Here is a 13626-nt window from a genome sequence, read left to right on the forward strand (position 1 = left end):
TTATGATAAATGAGTTTAATTATGGAGTTTTGAATGAATGTATGATTGAGATGCCTGGGTAGTAGCAAGGGTTGTGGTTCGTCCCACTTGCTCCAGGTCAGAGATTGTGATGCCTGGGTAGTAACAAGGTTTGTGGTTCATCCCACTTGCTCCAGGTCAGAGATTGTGACGCCTGGGTAGTAGCGGCAGTAGTGGTGATTCCACTCACTCCAGGTTGAACTTTTAAACACCTGCCTGGGTAGATGTAGTGGAGTGATTCCACTTGCTCCGGGATGTGGTGAGATATACCTGCCTGGGTAGATGCAGTGGCGTTGATTCCACTTGCTCCGGGTTTGGTTTGCAAATCCTGGGGTAGATGCAGTGGTTAGCTCCCACTTGCTCCCAGTCGAGGTTGATTTGAGATTTGTGAAACTATCTGAGTTTCGGATTTCCTTGAGTAGATGCAGTGGGTCGGCTCCACTTGTTCCAAGTTGAGATCCGAGATTCTGCTGACCCTATGTCGAAGGTGTGGCCGGACACTGTGAAAGTTCCGGATGAGCTCGCTCCCATGGATAAACACCACTGTGGGTGTTGTGTGATTATGATTATGATTGTGAATAACTCAAGTTGGGGATGCACGACAGAGGGACCGTCCAATAGTTAGCTAGCAGGACTTGTCTGGTTGGCTTTATAATCGACAGATGAGACTCATCAGCCATAGGACAGGCATACATCATTTGCATATGTTTGAATTGTTTGGGTTTGCCTATTTATTTTGGATTGCTATATCATATATGCTATGTTACTTGATTATGTGCTACTTGTTCTACTTGTACCTTATTGTGTATTACTTGCTTGTATTGCTTGTGTTTGTACAATTGAGAGGTCCCTCATGCTGGTGTCGGTTGACGCTGAGGGCTGTTCTTGATGAGATGAGTTAATGATGTAATTGAATAATGATGATGATTATTGAATGAGATAATTTGAGCTCCATGGGTAGACGCAATGAAGTGATTTCACTTGCTCCAGGTAGAGAATGAGATAATTTGAGCTTCCTGGATAGACGAAGTGAAGTGATTTCACTTGCTCCAGGTGAGGATATAAGGTAACGATATAGAATTGCTGAGACAGAATGGCTGGGGATGGTTTCGTTTATAATTCTGATTGTGGATCGTCGGAGAGTTAGAAAGTTGGGAGGCATGAGGAATATGAATAAGATTTAGCATTCCCTTATGACAGTTGCCTGTTTATGGATTAGCGAGAACATAGGATGAATGTTTGGTGAAAGGAAGTTTAGGATGCTTAGTGAGTTTTTATTACAATGCATTGTATTTATTTGGCACTTTTACCGTACTGGGAACCCATGGGTCGGGGGTTCTCATTCCGTATATATCTCTTGTTTTTCAGATACAGGTCCAGGTGCTCAGAGGTGAGCTATGTTCATCTGAGAGATGGCGAATATCTTTATATTCTCTACTTTATATTTTGCTTAGAATCTCTCCACATTTATTTTGAAAAGCTTGTATTATGTATTGAATTCTTTTGAACTTGCCTATAGATGCTCTTATGTTTATTTTGGGAGAGATTAGGAGATACTGTTGTCCACTACTTTCATACTGTACCCTAACCAGCCTAAACTTCGCGGGTCGCGACTAGTGGCTATTTACTTATATTATATATCTATATACTGTCCTTCTCTTATTCTCCTTTATGACTTTATCCTTATAACGCTTTCGACTTCACGCTTTATCTTTTAGTTGTCGATGCGTGAGTGATACGACTGCGCAATTTATTTTTACTCTTTTCAGACTTCTTGATAAATACACCTTTCAATTTTACTTATAATTATGTATTAAAAATCCACCTGAGAGTCGTACCACCGTAATATCATTGACTTATGACTCGAGCATAAGGATTTGAATATTAGGGTGTTACATTAATTGTCAAAAATTCCTTAAATTTAATATAACATTTTTATATGTTTTTCATTCCCATTCATTTATTTTTTTAATTATTTCCAAACAAAAAAAAAAAACTACAAGAAAAGACAAAGTGTAGCCATTAATGCAAATCGAAAAATGAAAAAAAAAATAAAAATGCAGTTTTGTATAACTCTAATATAAATAACCTATGTCTTTTTGAAAAATAAATAAATTCAAAATCTATTTATAATATGTTCTCTAAAATATTTTTAATATAACATTTATTAAAATATACTATATAGTATAAATAATCTACCTCTCCGCGTATTGCGCCGGCCTCACTCTAGTGTGTACAAATTTTGAAAAATGTAGTTGCAAATTATATTGATTTATGTGTGCAAACTCTAGTAAATAGGTGTGGAAATATATTTTTTTTGTGTGCAAATATTTGTAAATTATTGCTGTCAAGTGCTTGCCCAAAATTATATGTGTAAATTTGGTAAAATATATGTACAAATTGTATTAGTTTATGTGTGTAAATTCTGATAAATATGAGTGCAATTTGTATTGATTCTTGTGTGCAAATACCTGCAAATGCAAATATGAATGTAAATTATTGGTGACTAAATGATGGCTAAAAATAATAAATTTTGATAGTCTTCTAATATTTTTCATCAAATTAAAAATAATAAAATAAATATTTTTTCAATTGTTAGGGCTTTTAATTTCTAGGCTAATTAAGGTAGTTAACTAATAATTTTATCCGGCTTAATGGTTAAGAGAGTTTAGGATAAAATTATTTGAGTTAGATCTAGACTGATAAACGAGGAAGAGATATATGATATATCTAATCGAGAGAAAACTTTTATTTTTTATTTTTTTATGTTTTTAAAAAAAATATATATAATAGAATTTTTACTCGCTCGTTTAAATATTCAGATAATGAATTAAGACCGTCAAAGTCAATCACTACTCTTTCAACAAAATAACTACTGAAATTTTCTTTTGAAATTGAAAGGACTTTTATATGTACATAGAATTGGAATTTTCTTTTGAGATTGAAATTTGAAACTATGATTCTACCAATTTCTTTCCACAAGCGGTGGAGAATGTAGGACTAAACAATAGGCTTTATTCCATCTTTGGGCAGTTAAACACTCATGAAGTATATGAATTTGGTGTAGGAAAAACACAGAAATTTAAGGTGTATGAATGATGATCAGTAGATATTCCAGTAATAAGTTATAGTTAGTTTTGATGATTTGGATTTCACTCTTTTTATAATTTTATTATGATTGAAGGCATAAGAAATCATGTTTAAGAAATAATTTATTGGACAATTAACAGCAATGATGATATGAATAAGCTTTTGAATAGCTTGAATAATTATTCTCAATTTTATATTGTGATGGCAGAAGATGCATATCTTAAGATGTCATATCATGGAGTTCTTGTTTTTATTGCATTATGACTGCAAGTATTGTAGTATTCATTTGTTAGACAAAGAATTGGCATTGACATAAGTTATAAATACAATCCATTGCTTAGATCTATTTTCTATATTTTTATATTTAGTTTTTTTTTGTATTTAAAATTTTAAAAAGGAAATTTAAAAGATAAGATATAAACGAAAGTAGATAAAAATTCTCAAAGCATAAATAATAATATGTATAAAAGTTATTAACAAGTCAATTAAGAATTACACAGAGTGGGTTAATTTTTATTTTCTTAGTTGATAATAGCAATGCCAGAAATAATTATGGATTAATCTTTAAATATTTGACTAGTAACTGTGTATTCTTTAATTGTTCTACTTTGTTATGTTGAACCTTTTGTTTAAAAAAACATAGGTAAACAAAAAAATGGATCAAATTTATTTTTAAATAAAAAAGGAAATTAGTAGAAAAACAAGGAGAGAGAAGAAAGAAGTGAATTAAGTTATTTTTATGGGTTCAAAAAATACTGTCTCTTACATAGAAAGTGGAGGATAACTATCCATGGTAGTTTGATCACACTTGGCCACCATGCACTATAAATCGGATTTAGATTCTTTAAAGTTTGAATTTTATTTTAGAGAGTAAAGTGTGATCTTTTACCATTTATTTTATAAGTAAGATCAAAAATAAATATGAGAGAAAAACTATTCAAAAATAGAAGATCACACTTTACTCTCTAAAATACAAATTTAGAATTTAGAAGATCTAAATTCGTTGTAATTAGGTTATAATTTTTAAACATGACACAAAAAGTTGCATGTCTTTGGTGGAATTTGTGAATTGATTTAGTTGGAACTCCATAACTTGAGTCTTCCATTGTTTTAATTATGAAAATTTGATCCGTTGATAAACTATATATATAGTGGCTACTACAAGCTTCTAGAAAGTATATGCTATGGTTTATAGGAATTAGTATATATATTTTGAACAATGCGAGTGCAAACTTACAACAATGCGTTGATTAGAAATTAGTATATATATTTTGAACAATTTTAAATTACAAAATCTGAGTCAAACTTCTAGTATGATGGTTTTATCCGGGAAATAAACTAATCACATGCTACAATAATTGCAAAAATTATTCAAATCTGTAATAAATTAGTCTTTAATTTATCAAGTTGAGAATTTTGTAAGAAACCAAAACATTGTAATAATTATTTGTAAAATTTTATGTTATTAGCTAAAGTTATGAAAAGTTGATATACAGCGATTAAAACACATGAATTGAAATATTCAAAGTTGATTAATCAAGTAGTAGTTAAAAATTGAATTAAGTATTATATTAGTTGAGATATAAGCTGAGTGAACATTAGTGGATGCGATGATATGTTATGATTACACATACACAATAAGGAAGTGGTTTAGTTCAAATAATATGAAGGTTTCTCCAACCACATTGATTATTAGTGTGAAAAGCATATCATAATAAGATTGATGAACGTGTGAAATGCAAATTCAGTGGACACACAAGTCAATAAATTCATCACTAAAATGAAAAAGTAATATTAAGATAAACTCTACAAGACTAATTTTGGCGCGAAAGTTTCTGAGAAGGTGCATTGGAGTTGCACTATAAATGAAGCTAAAATTGGTGTTAGCTTTCAAGTTGCAGTACCAAACACCAAAACATTCTCATAAAGCAATGAAGATTCAACCAATCTTATTGTTATTGGTGATATCAATGGTTTCCGGTGATGATGAGAGGTCCTTGTTGCTGCAATTCAAGAACAGTCTCACGTTCGACCCTGATTATTCCACCAAGTTGAAGACATGGAATCAAAGTATTGGATGCTGTGATTGGAGTGGTGTAACCTGCAACGATGAGGCTCATGTTATTGCTCTTGATTTGATTGACGAAAACATCCAAGGTGCATTACAAAATTCAAGCAGCCTTTTCAGTCTCCAACATCTCCAGAGTTTGAATTTGGCTTCCAATGACTTCAATTCTTCCATTCCATCCAAGTTCAACAAATTGGAGACCTTAACTTATTTGAACTTGTCAGGTGCTGGCTTTGTGGGACAAGTTCCAATAGAAATTTCTCAACTTACAAGGTTGGTTACTCTTGATCTCTCATTTTATGGCATATCTTTAGACTCACCACTCGAGGTTCGAAATTTTCGAACGAAAGCTTGTTCAAAACCTCACCAGTATCAGAAAATTGTATCTGGATGGGGTATCAATATCAGGTGAGGGACATGAATGGTACAATGCTTTGCTGCTGCTGCCTCGCCTCGAAGAATTGAGCATGTCGGACTGTGGGTTGATGGGAACATTTCCTCCAGAAATCTTTCATATTACAACTTTGTCATATATTGACATCTCAGTAAATCAAGACCTCCATGGTTCCTTTTTGGACTTTCCACTCAATGGATCTCTTCATACCATAATAGTAGGTCATACAAAATTTTCTGGAACACTTCCTCTTTCTATGGGTAACATGGTGAATTTATCAATATTATATCTTTATAATTGCAACTTCAGTGGAACACTTCCCATCTCATTTTCAAAACTAACAGAGCTCAAGGAAATGGATTTATCAAACAACAACTTTGTTGGTCCAATTTCATCATCTGCTCTTTTTGAAGGAATGCAAAGTCTTTCCAGTATTGACTTGAGTTACAATTCCATTAGTGGCACCATCCCTTCATCTCTTTTCATGATCCCATCATTGCAATATGTTGATCTTTCCAACAATCAATTTAGTAAATTGGAAGAGTTCACAGATGTATTTACCTCTAAACTAGAGTACCTTGATTTAAGTTGCAATAATCTATCAGGGTCTATACCACCACCTATCTTCCAGCTTAGAGGGCTTGCTTCTCTCAATTTAAGCAATAATAAATTGTCAGGGCCAATACCTCCATCTATCATCCAACATAGTGGACTTAATGAACTTGATCTTTCCTCAAACAAGTTCAGTGGGGCAATGCAGATAGATGCACTTGTTCAACTCAAAAACTTAAATGATTTAGACCTTTCATTCAACAAGATAGATGATGTGAATTTCACAGATGTTGCACTTTCCACCTTTCCACAGCTACGCAGTCTAAACTTGGCATCCTGCAACTTGAAAACTTTCCCTGGTTTCTTGAGGTACCAATCTGGTTTAAATGAGCTGGACCTCTCATATAACCAGATTCAAGGAACAGTACCCAACTGGATTTGGAGACTATATAGTCTTGGCTATCTTGATGTCTCTCACAATTTTCTAACTAATTTTGAAGGGCCATTGCAGAACCTTACTCAAAATTTGGACACCATTTTTCTTCAATTCTGTTAGAAACAAGAGACTGAGAGAGTAATCTGAAAGGTGTATGATTGAGTTGTGATGAAAAGTACAATATACAAGAGGTATTTATAGGTGCTAAATGAATCAGAGTAATAAAGGCATAGAATCCTATAATTAATATACAGATATACTATATAAATATAGACGATACTAATTGATCCTAATTGATGCTAATGATTCTCTAACATCCCCCCTCAAACTCAAGTGGGAGCTAAGGATACCAACTTGAGTTTGGATAACAAAGTCCGGAAACGAGTCGGGTGATGAGCTTTCGTGAAGATATCAGCAGTCTGATCTAGTGTTCCAACAGTAATGAGATGAATAGCATCAATAAGGATACGTTGCCGAACAAAGTGACAATCAAGCTCAATGTGTTTGGTGCGTTCATGAAAGACATCATTATGGGCGATCTGAATAGCACTGCGGTTATCACAAAAAATATCAGTAGGGGACGACTGAGGAGCACCCAAATCTTCAAGGAGCCAACGAACCGAGACAACTTCAGCAGTAGTGTCAGCGAGGGCACGGTACTCAGCTTCTGTGCTTGAGCGAGCAGTGAACGTTTGCTTCTTAGCACGCCAAGAAATGAGAGCGTCGCCAAGAAACAAACAGTAACCAGTAGTAGAACGACGATCAATGGGATCACCAGCCCAATCAGCATCGGAGTAAGCCTGAAGAGACAAAGAGGAATGGGCAGAAAAATAAAGACCATGAAAGAGAGTGCCTTTGATGTAGCGAAGAATGCGTAGAACTGCTGCATAGTGAGTAGTACGAGGAGCTGACAAGAACTGGCTAAGTACATGAACCGGATAGGCGATGTATGGTCGGGTGACAGTCAAATAGACCAGACCGCCAACTAACTGCGATAGAGAGTCGGATTATCCAAAACAGTGCCATCCATAGGGGTAAATCGAATATTAGGCTCAAGAGGAGTAGACTCAGTGCGACTATCTGTAATCCCAGCACGAGCAAGAAGATCTGAAGCATCCTTAGCCTGAGAGAGATAGATGCCATCATCGGTGGAGATGACCTCGAGACCAAGAAAATAGCTGAGAGAACCAAGATCTTTCATCTCAAAGGTACGGTGAAGTGAGGCCTTGAGAGCAGAGATACCATCAACATCATCCCCAGTGATTATCATGTCATCAACATACAAAAGTAGAAGAACAACTCCACGTTCGCTTTTACGAATGAAGAGTGCATTCTCATGAGGGCTAGAAGTAAAACCAAGACTGCATATGGTAGTGCTGAACTTGTCAAACCATTCACGAGGAGCTTGCTTAAGTCCATAAAGTGCCTTGCGAAGGAGACAAACCTTATCAGAAGGACAAGGATATCCCGGAGGTGGTTTCATATAGACTGTCTTTTTCAAATTCCCATTAAGAAGTGCATTCTTCACATCCATCTGACTGAGAGACCATTTTTTAACCGCGGCAATGGCAAGAAGAGCTCGAACAGACGTAAGGCGAGCGACAGGGACAAAAGTCTCTTCATAATCAATACCATACTCTTGCGTACAACCTTGAGCAACCAAGCGGGCCTTATAACGGTCAATAGAGCCATCAGAGCGAGTTTTGATCTTGTATACCCATCTACTGCCCACAACTTCCTGATCAGAAGGAGGATCAACCAGATCCCAAGTATGTGCTTTTTCAAGTGCCTGTAATTCTTCTTGCATTGCTTGTTGCCAATTTGGGTTTGAGGAGGCTTCTCTGAATGTCTTAGGTTCATGTTGATGAAGAATAGTAGAAAAGCAATGGTAATCAAGAAGATGAGGAGGTGGATTCCTTACCCTAGAAGAACGAGCGGGAGGAGGAGGCATGACGGTAGGAGCAGGATCATCGTCCGGTCTGGAATCATCGGGAGATGGAGAAGGCGGAGGAACAGGAGGCTGTGGAGGGTCACTCGAGATAGAACCTGTAGAATCATCACTAGGAAAAAGATCAACATTGGGGTTAGTAAACAAAGGTGACTGAGTAGTAGGAATCGACTCAAAGGATGAGAACCGAGAAAACATGTGGTGCTCCCAAAAGACAACATGACGAGATATACGAATACGTTTAGAAAGAGGATCCCAACAACGATAACCCTTGTGTTCAGTACCATAACCAAGAAAATAACACATACGAGCCCGAGGTTCAAGTTTACTATGTTCATGAGGCTGAAGAAGAACAAAACATACACAACCGAAAACTCGAAGAGAACTGTAATCTGGGGGGTATGATAAAGACGCTCAAAGGGAGTAACATTACCAAGAACAGAAGAAGGGAGTCTATTGATAACATGAACAGCAGTAAGAACAGCTTCACCCCAAGTACGCTCAGGACACGAAGAGGAAAGGAGCATTGCACGGACGGAGTCAAGAATGTGACGGTGTTTGCGTTCAGATCTACCATTTTGTTGAGACGTACCAGGACAAGAAAACTCAGACAGAGTACCCTGTTCTGCAATAAAGGCTAAGAGTTTGGAATCACGGTATTCCATAGCATTATCACGTCGGAAAACCTTAATGGCCTTGGAAAACTGAGTTTTAATCATAGTAGCAAAGTTGATATAGATCTGAGGCAACTCATGGCGATTAGTCATCAAATAAACCCAAGTAAAACGGGAATAATCATCAATGAAAACGACAAAGTATCGAGCTCCGCCCATAGAGGGAGTGGGAGCGGGGCCCCAAACATCAGAGTGAATGAGATCAAAAGGAGAGCAAGCAAGAGATGAATTATTGTGAAAAGATAAAGCAGGTTGTTTGGCAGTTTGGCAAGAAATGCAGTCAAAAGATTCATTCGGAACCTGACCTAAAACACCCTAAGATACAAGAGGACGCAGTTTTCCTAAGGAGGTATGGGCAAGACGTTGATGCCATAAGTGAAGGGTAGAGGGAGAAGAAGCAGCACAGAGATTTGGTACAAGAGGAATATGAAGACTTTCGAGTTCAAACAACCTTCCGACCTTACGTCCAGTCCCGATGATCTGTCCCGTCCGAGGATCCTGTACACGACAACCAGAAACAGAAAAGGTGACGTCAAAACCCAGATCAACAAGTTGACCAACAGAAATAAGATTGAAGTTTAATTTGGGAATGTAGTAAGTATCAGGAAGATTAAGAGATGACTGAGATATAGAACCCTTGTGTGTTGTATGCAAGAGGGAGCCATTTGCAGTATTGACAGAAGGTCCATGTGTAGTTGCAGACATGGACGAGAAAATATTACGCAACGGAGACATGTGATTAAAGCAACCCGAGTCAAAGTACCATTTAGAAGTACCTGGAGGGCTCGATAAAGCAGCAGGGGTATTACCAGAAACAGAGAGAAGACGCTGTAGAAGAGATGCAATATCAGATAGAGAGATAGTGGTAGGTTCAATAGTAGCAGCAACAGCAGAAGCAGACGCAGGACGTGGTGGACGAGTAGGACAGGTAGTAAGCAAATGTCTCGAGAGCTTGCAATAACGGCAGAACAACTGTGAACAATGGTAGCTAATATGCTCTTTCTGGTGACATGTGTGACATTCAACAGAAGGACAGCTGGAGAACGGGTGCCCGAAACGGTTACAGTTGCGACAGAAGGCTCCCTTTCTGTCTGTGGCAGCAAAGACATCTGACTTTTCCATAAAAGTAGTCATAGAGAACAAGGAGAGGAGAGAAAAACTGCAATTTCTGAGCAGAAAATGAGGAAACGGATGGCAAAATTGGAAAGAGCTCACCAAAAAACCTTAGGGAGGGTCCCACTTGTCTGCCACGTCAGCACCACGTCAGCAGCCACGTCAGCAACACAAGGACATGTGGCATCACCTGAGAGGAGGGAGAGAGACACGCTGGCAGCCAGGTGGAGGCGCGGGTGGGTCGGACCGGGAGGGCGCGGGTCGGGGCGGGCGTGCGCGGGTCGGGCAAGGGAGCTGCAACACGACACGTGGCAACGCGAGGATCGTCCGATTGAATCTCGGATCCAACGGCTGCTGAACCTTCTGAGGAGAAACAAGGGAGGCGGGCAGCAGAATTCCGGCGGCGCGTGACGGCGCGTCCGGAGGCTTATGGCGGAGATCCCGGCGGCGTTGGAAAGCCGACGAAGAGGAGAACACAATGATGCCGGAGGTGACGAACCAAAGCGTCAGTAACAAAGCGAAAATCGAGAGCAAAGAGGCACGGGTGGAAGCTGGAAGGGAGAACAACCTGGTCGTAGCAGCATCTTTCGGCGGCGCGTGGCGGCGCGTCCGGCGGCGGATGGCGGCGGGTCTGGTTGCGTTGGAATCATGGCGACAAGGCGAACAAGATGGTTACGGGGGTGACGAACCAAAGCGTCGAGAAGAGAACGAAAAAGGAGGCCAAAGAACACTGCCGGAAAGGAATAAAAACAATGAGGCTATGAACTAATATTCATTGAAAAAAAAGGAACCTAAGCTCTTGATACCATGTTAGAAACAAGAGACTGAGAGAGTAATCTGAAAGGTGTATGATTGAGTTGTGATGAAAAGTACAATATACAAGAGGTATTTATAGGTGCTAAATGAATCAGAGTAATAAAGGCATAGAATCCTATAATTAATGTACAGATATACTACATAAATATAGACGATACTAATTGATCCTAATTGATGCTAACGATTCTCTAACAAATTCAATCAACTGCAAGGGCCATTCCCAGGTTTTCTCCATTATGCTGCTGTTGTGGATTACTCAAGCAACAATTTTAGCTCTGTCATCCCAGTAGACATTGGTCATTACATGTCTAATACACTTTATCTTTCTCTTGCAAACAATAGTTTTCATGGCAGCATCCCTCATTCCTTGTGCAGTGCTTCAAAGCTTCAAGTTCTTGACCTTTCTCATAACAAAATATCTGGCAAAGTTACCCATTGTTTAATGAACTTAGGTGAGACCCTTGGGGTATTGAATCTTGGGAACAATGAATTAACAGGCCATATCCCTGACACATTTCCAAGTTCATGTGCTCTACATACTGTTGTTCTCAATGAAAATCGATTAGCCGGGCCACTTCCCAAGTCTCTTGCACATTGCACTGCCTTAGAGGTATTAGATGTTGGAAGAAATCAAATTGTTGGTGCCTTTCCTTGCTTTCTGAGTCACATATCCAAGCTTCTTGTCCTGGTTTTGCGGAACAATAAATTCCATGGTCCAATGGGATGTCCTAAAGACAATGGTGTTTGGAACATAATTCAGATTGTTGATGCAGCTTTTAACAACTTTAGTGGTGAACTGCCTGTCAAATGGTTCAGAGGATGGAAGAAGATGATATCCAATGATGATGGAGCAAACTCTGAGCTAAGCAATATCCAATTTGGTCGTGATAACAGTGACCCAATATATTATCAAGATTCAGTAACAGTCATAAGCAAAGGTCAAGAAATGGAGTTGGTTAAAATCCTAACAATCTTCACTTCGATTGATTTCTCATACAATCAATTTGAAGGACCAATACCAATAGAACTAATGAAATTCAAAGCACTATATTTGCTGAACCTGTCACACAATGCTTTTTCAGGTCAAATTCCATCTTCTATAGGGAATTTGAATCAGCTTGAGTCATTAGACCTGTCAATGAACTCATTGAAAGGAGAAATTCCCAGAGCTTGCCAATTTGAACTTCCTATCATATCTGAACCTCTCCTTCAATCATCTGACAGGTAAGATCCCAACAGGTACTCAGCTTCAGTCATTTGAAGCAAGTTCATTTGAAGAAAATGATGGGTTGTATGGACCCCGACTAACCAAAAGTCCAAGTCATGGAATGCATGCACTGCCACCACCTGAAATGCCACAATGTGGAAGCCTAGCTTGTGAAGTTCATTGGAATCTTGTGAGTGCAGAAATGGGATTGGTTTTTGGGCTTGGAATTATCTTTGGACCCCTCTTGTTTTGGAAGAAATGGAGGGTGCACTATTGTCAATTTCTGGACAAAATTCTTTGTCGGATATTTCCTCAACTAACTCATAACTTTGAAAGGCGTGGAGGCCAAAATTACAAGGTTCTGGTATGGAGGAGGTATTAGTCATTCTTTAGTATCTAAAACTGTTGATGATGCCATTGATGCATGAAAAAAAAATGTGTGGGATATGTAATAGTTTTACTTGTTTTCATTCTCAGCTTTTGGATATGTATTGTGCTATTAAATTATCATGTGTGTGAGTGTCTTTGGTTTTGGTTTTTAGTTTGTACTAAGCGTTAATAATTATATTGTTGGGTTGTGTTTAATTCTTTTGCTAAAATAATATCACAACATATATCTAGTTTAGTATTTATTAGAGGCTGAAGTTCTCCATGCTAATATAAATTTGTTCCATTGAAAGGACTTTTATATACATTGAATTTGGTTTTTCTTTTGAGATTGAAATTTGAAACTATGATTCTACCATTTTATTTCTACAAGCAATCGAGAATGTTGGACTAAATAATTAGCCTTTATTCCATCTTTCGGCAGTTAAACTCATGAAGTATATGAATTTGGTGTGTTAGAGTATATACACTGCAATTTGCTGTGACTTTTCATCCAAATTATTGGAGAACATAATTTTTCTCATTAAAAGAATTTATAACCATTTTTTTTATTTTATTTTTACTACTTTTTCAATTGAGTTCTTGTTTTTATTGCATTATGACTTATGACTGTAAGTATTGTAGTATTCATTTGTTAGACAAAAGAATTGGTATTCACATAATTTATAAGAGGAGATCTCTTGTGGCTTAAATTATGGTTGTTAAAGATGATTTTTTGTTGACATCTAGCGCACAAGAAAATGTAAGAGAAGCAGTCATAAAACTAAATGAACCAGACTATTATGTAAAGCGATAACTCTTGCAACAAGGAAAAAAGCATAAATGCATGTTCAAAAATTGTTTTTTGTTTATGTGGGTCATTAATTCATTATTGGATCATGACCTTTGTTTTGATGAATTTTGTTTATTTCTTTAAAATTGTA

The 13626-nt window shown here is 37.5% G+C and overlaps 1 pseudogene; it reads left to right on the top strand.

The window, feature by feature from the left end:
- Positions 1–5017: 5017 nt before the first annotated feature.
- LOC112728036 (receptor-like protein 7) lies at positions 5018–12864 on the top strand (annotated as a pseudogene).
- Positions 12865–13626: the final 762 nt, after the last annotated feature.

The sequence above is a fragment of the Arachis hypogaea genome, chromosome 12 (genome assembly GCF_003086295.3).
Source record: "Arachis hypogaea cultivar Tifrunner chromosome 12, arahy.Tifrunner.gnm2.J5K5, whole genome shotgun sequence".
NCBI lineage: Eukaryota > Viridiplantae > Streptophyta > Magnoliopsida > Fabales > Fabaceae > Arachis > Arachis hypogaea.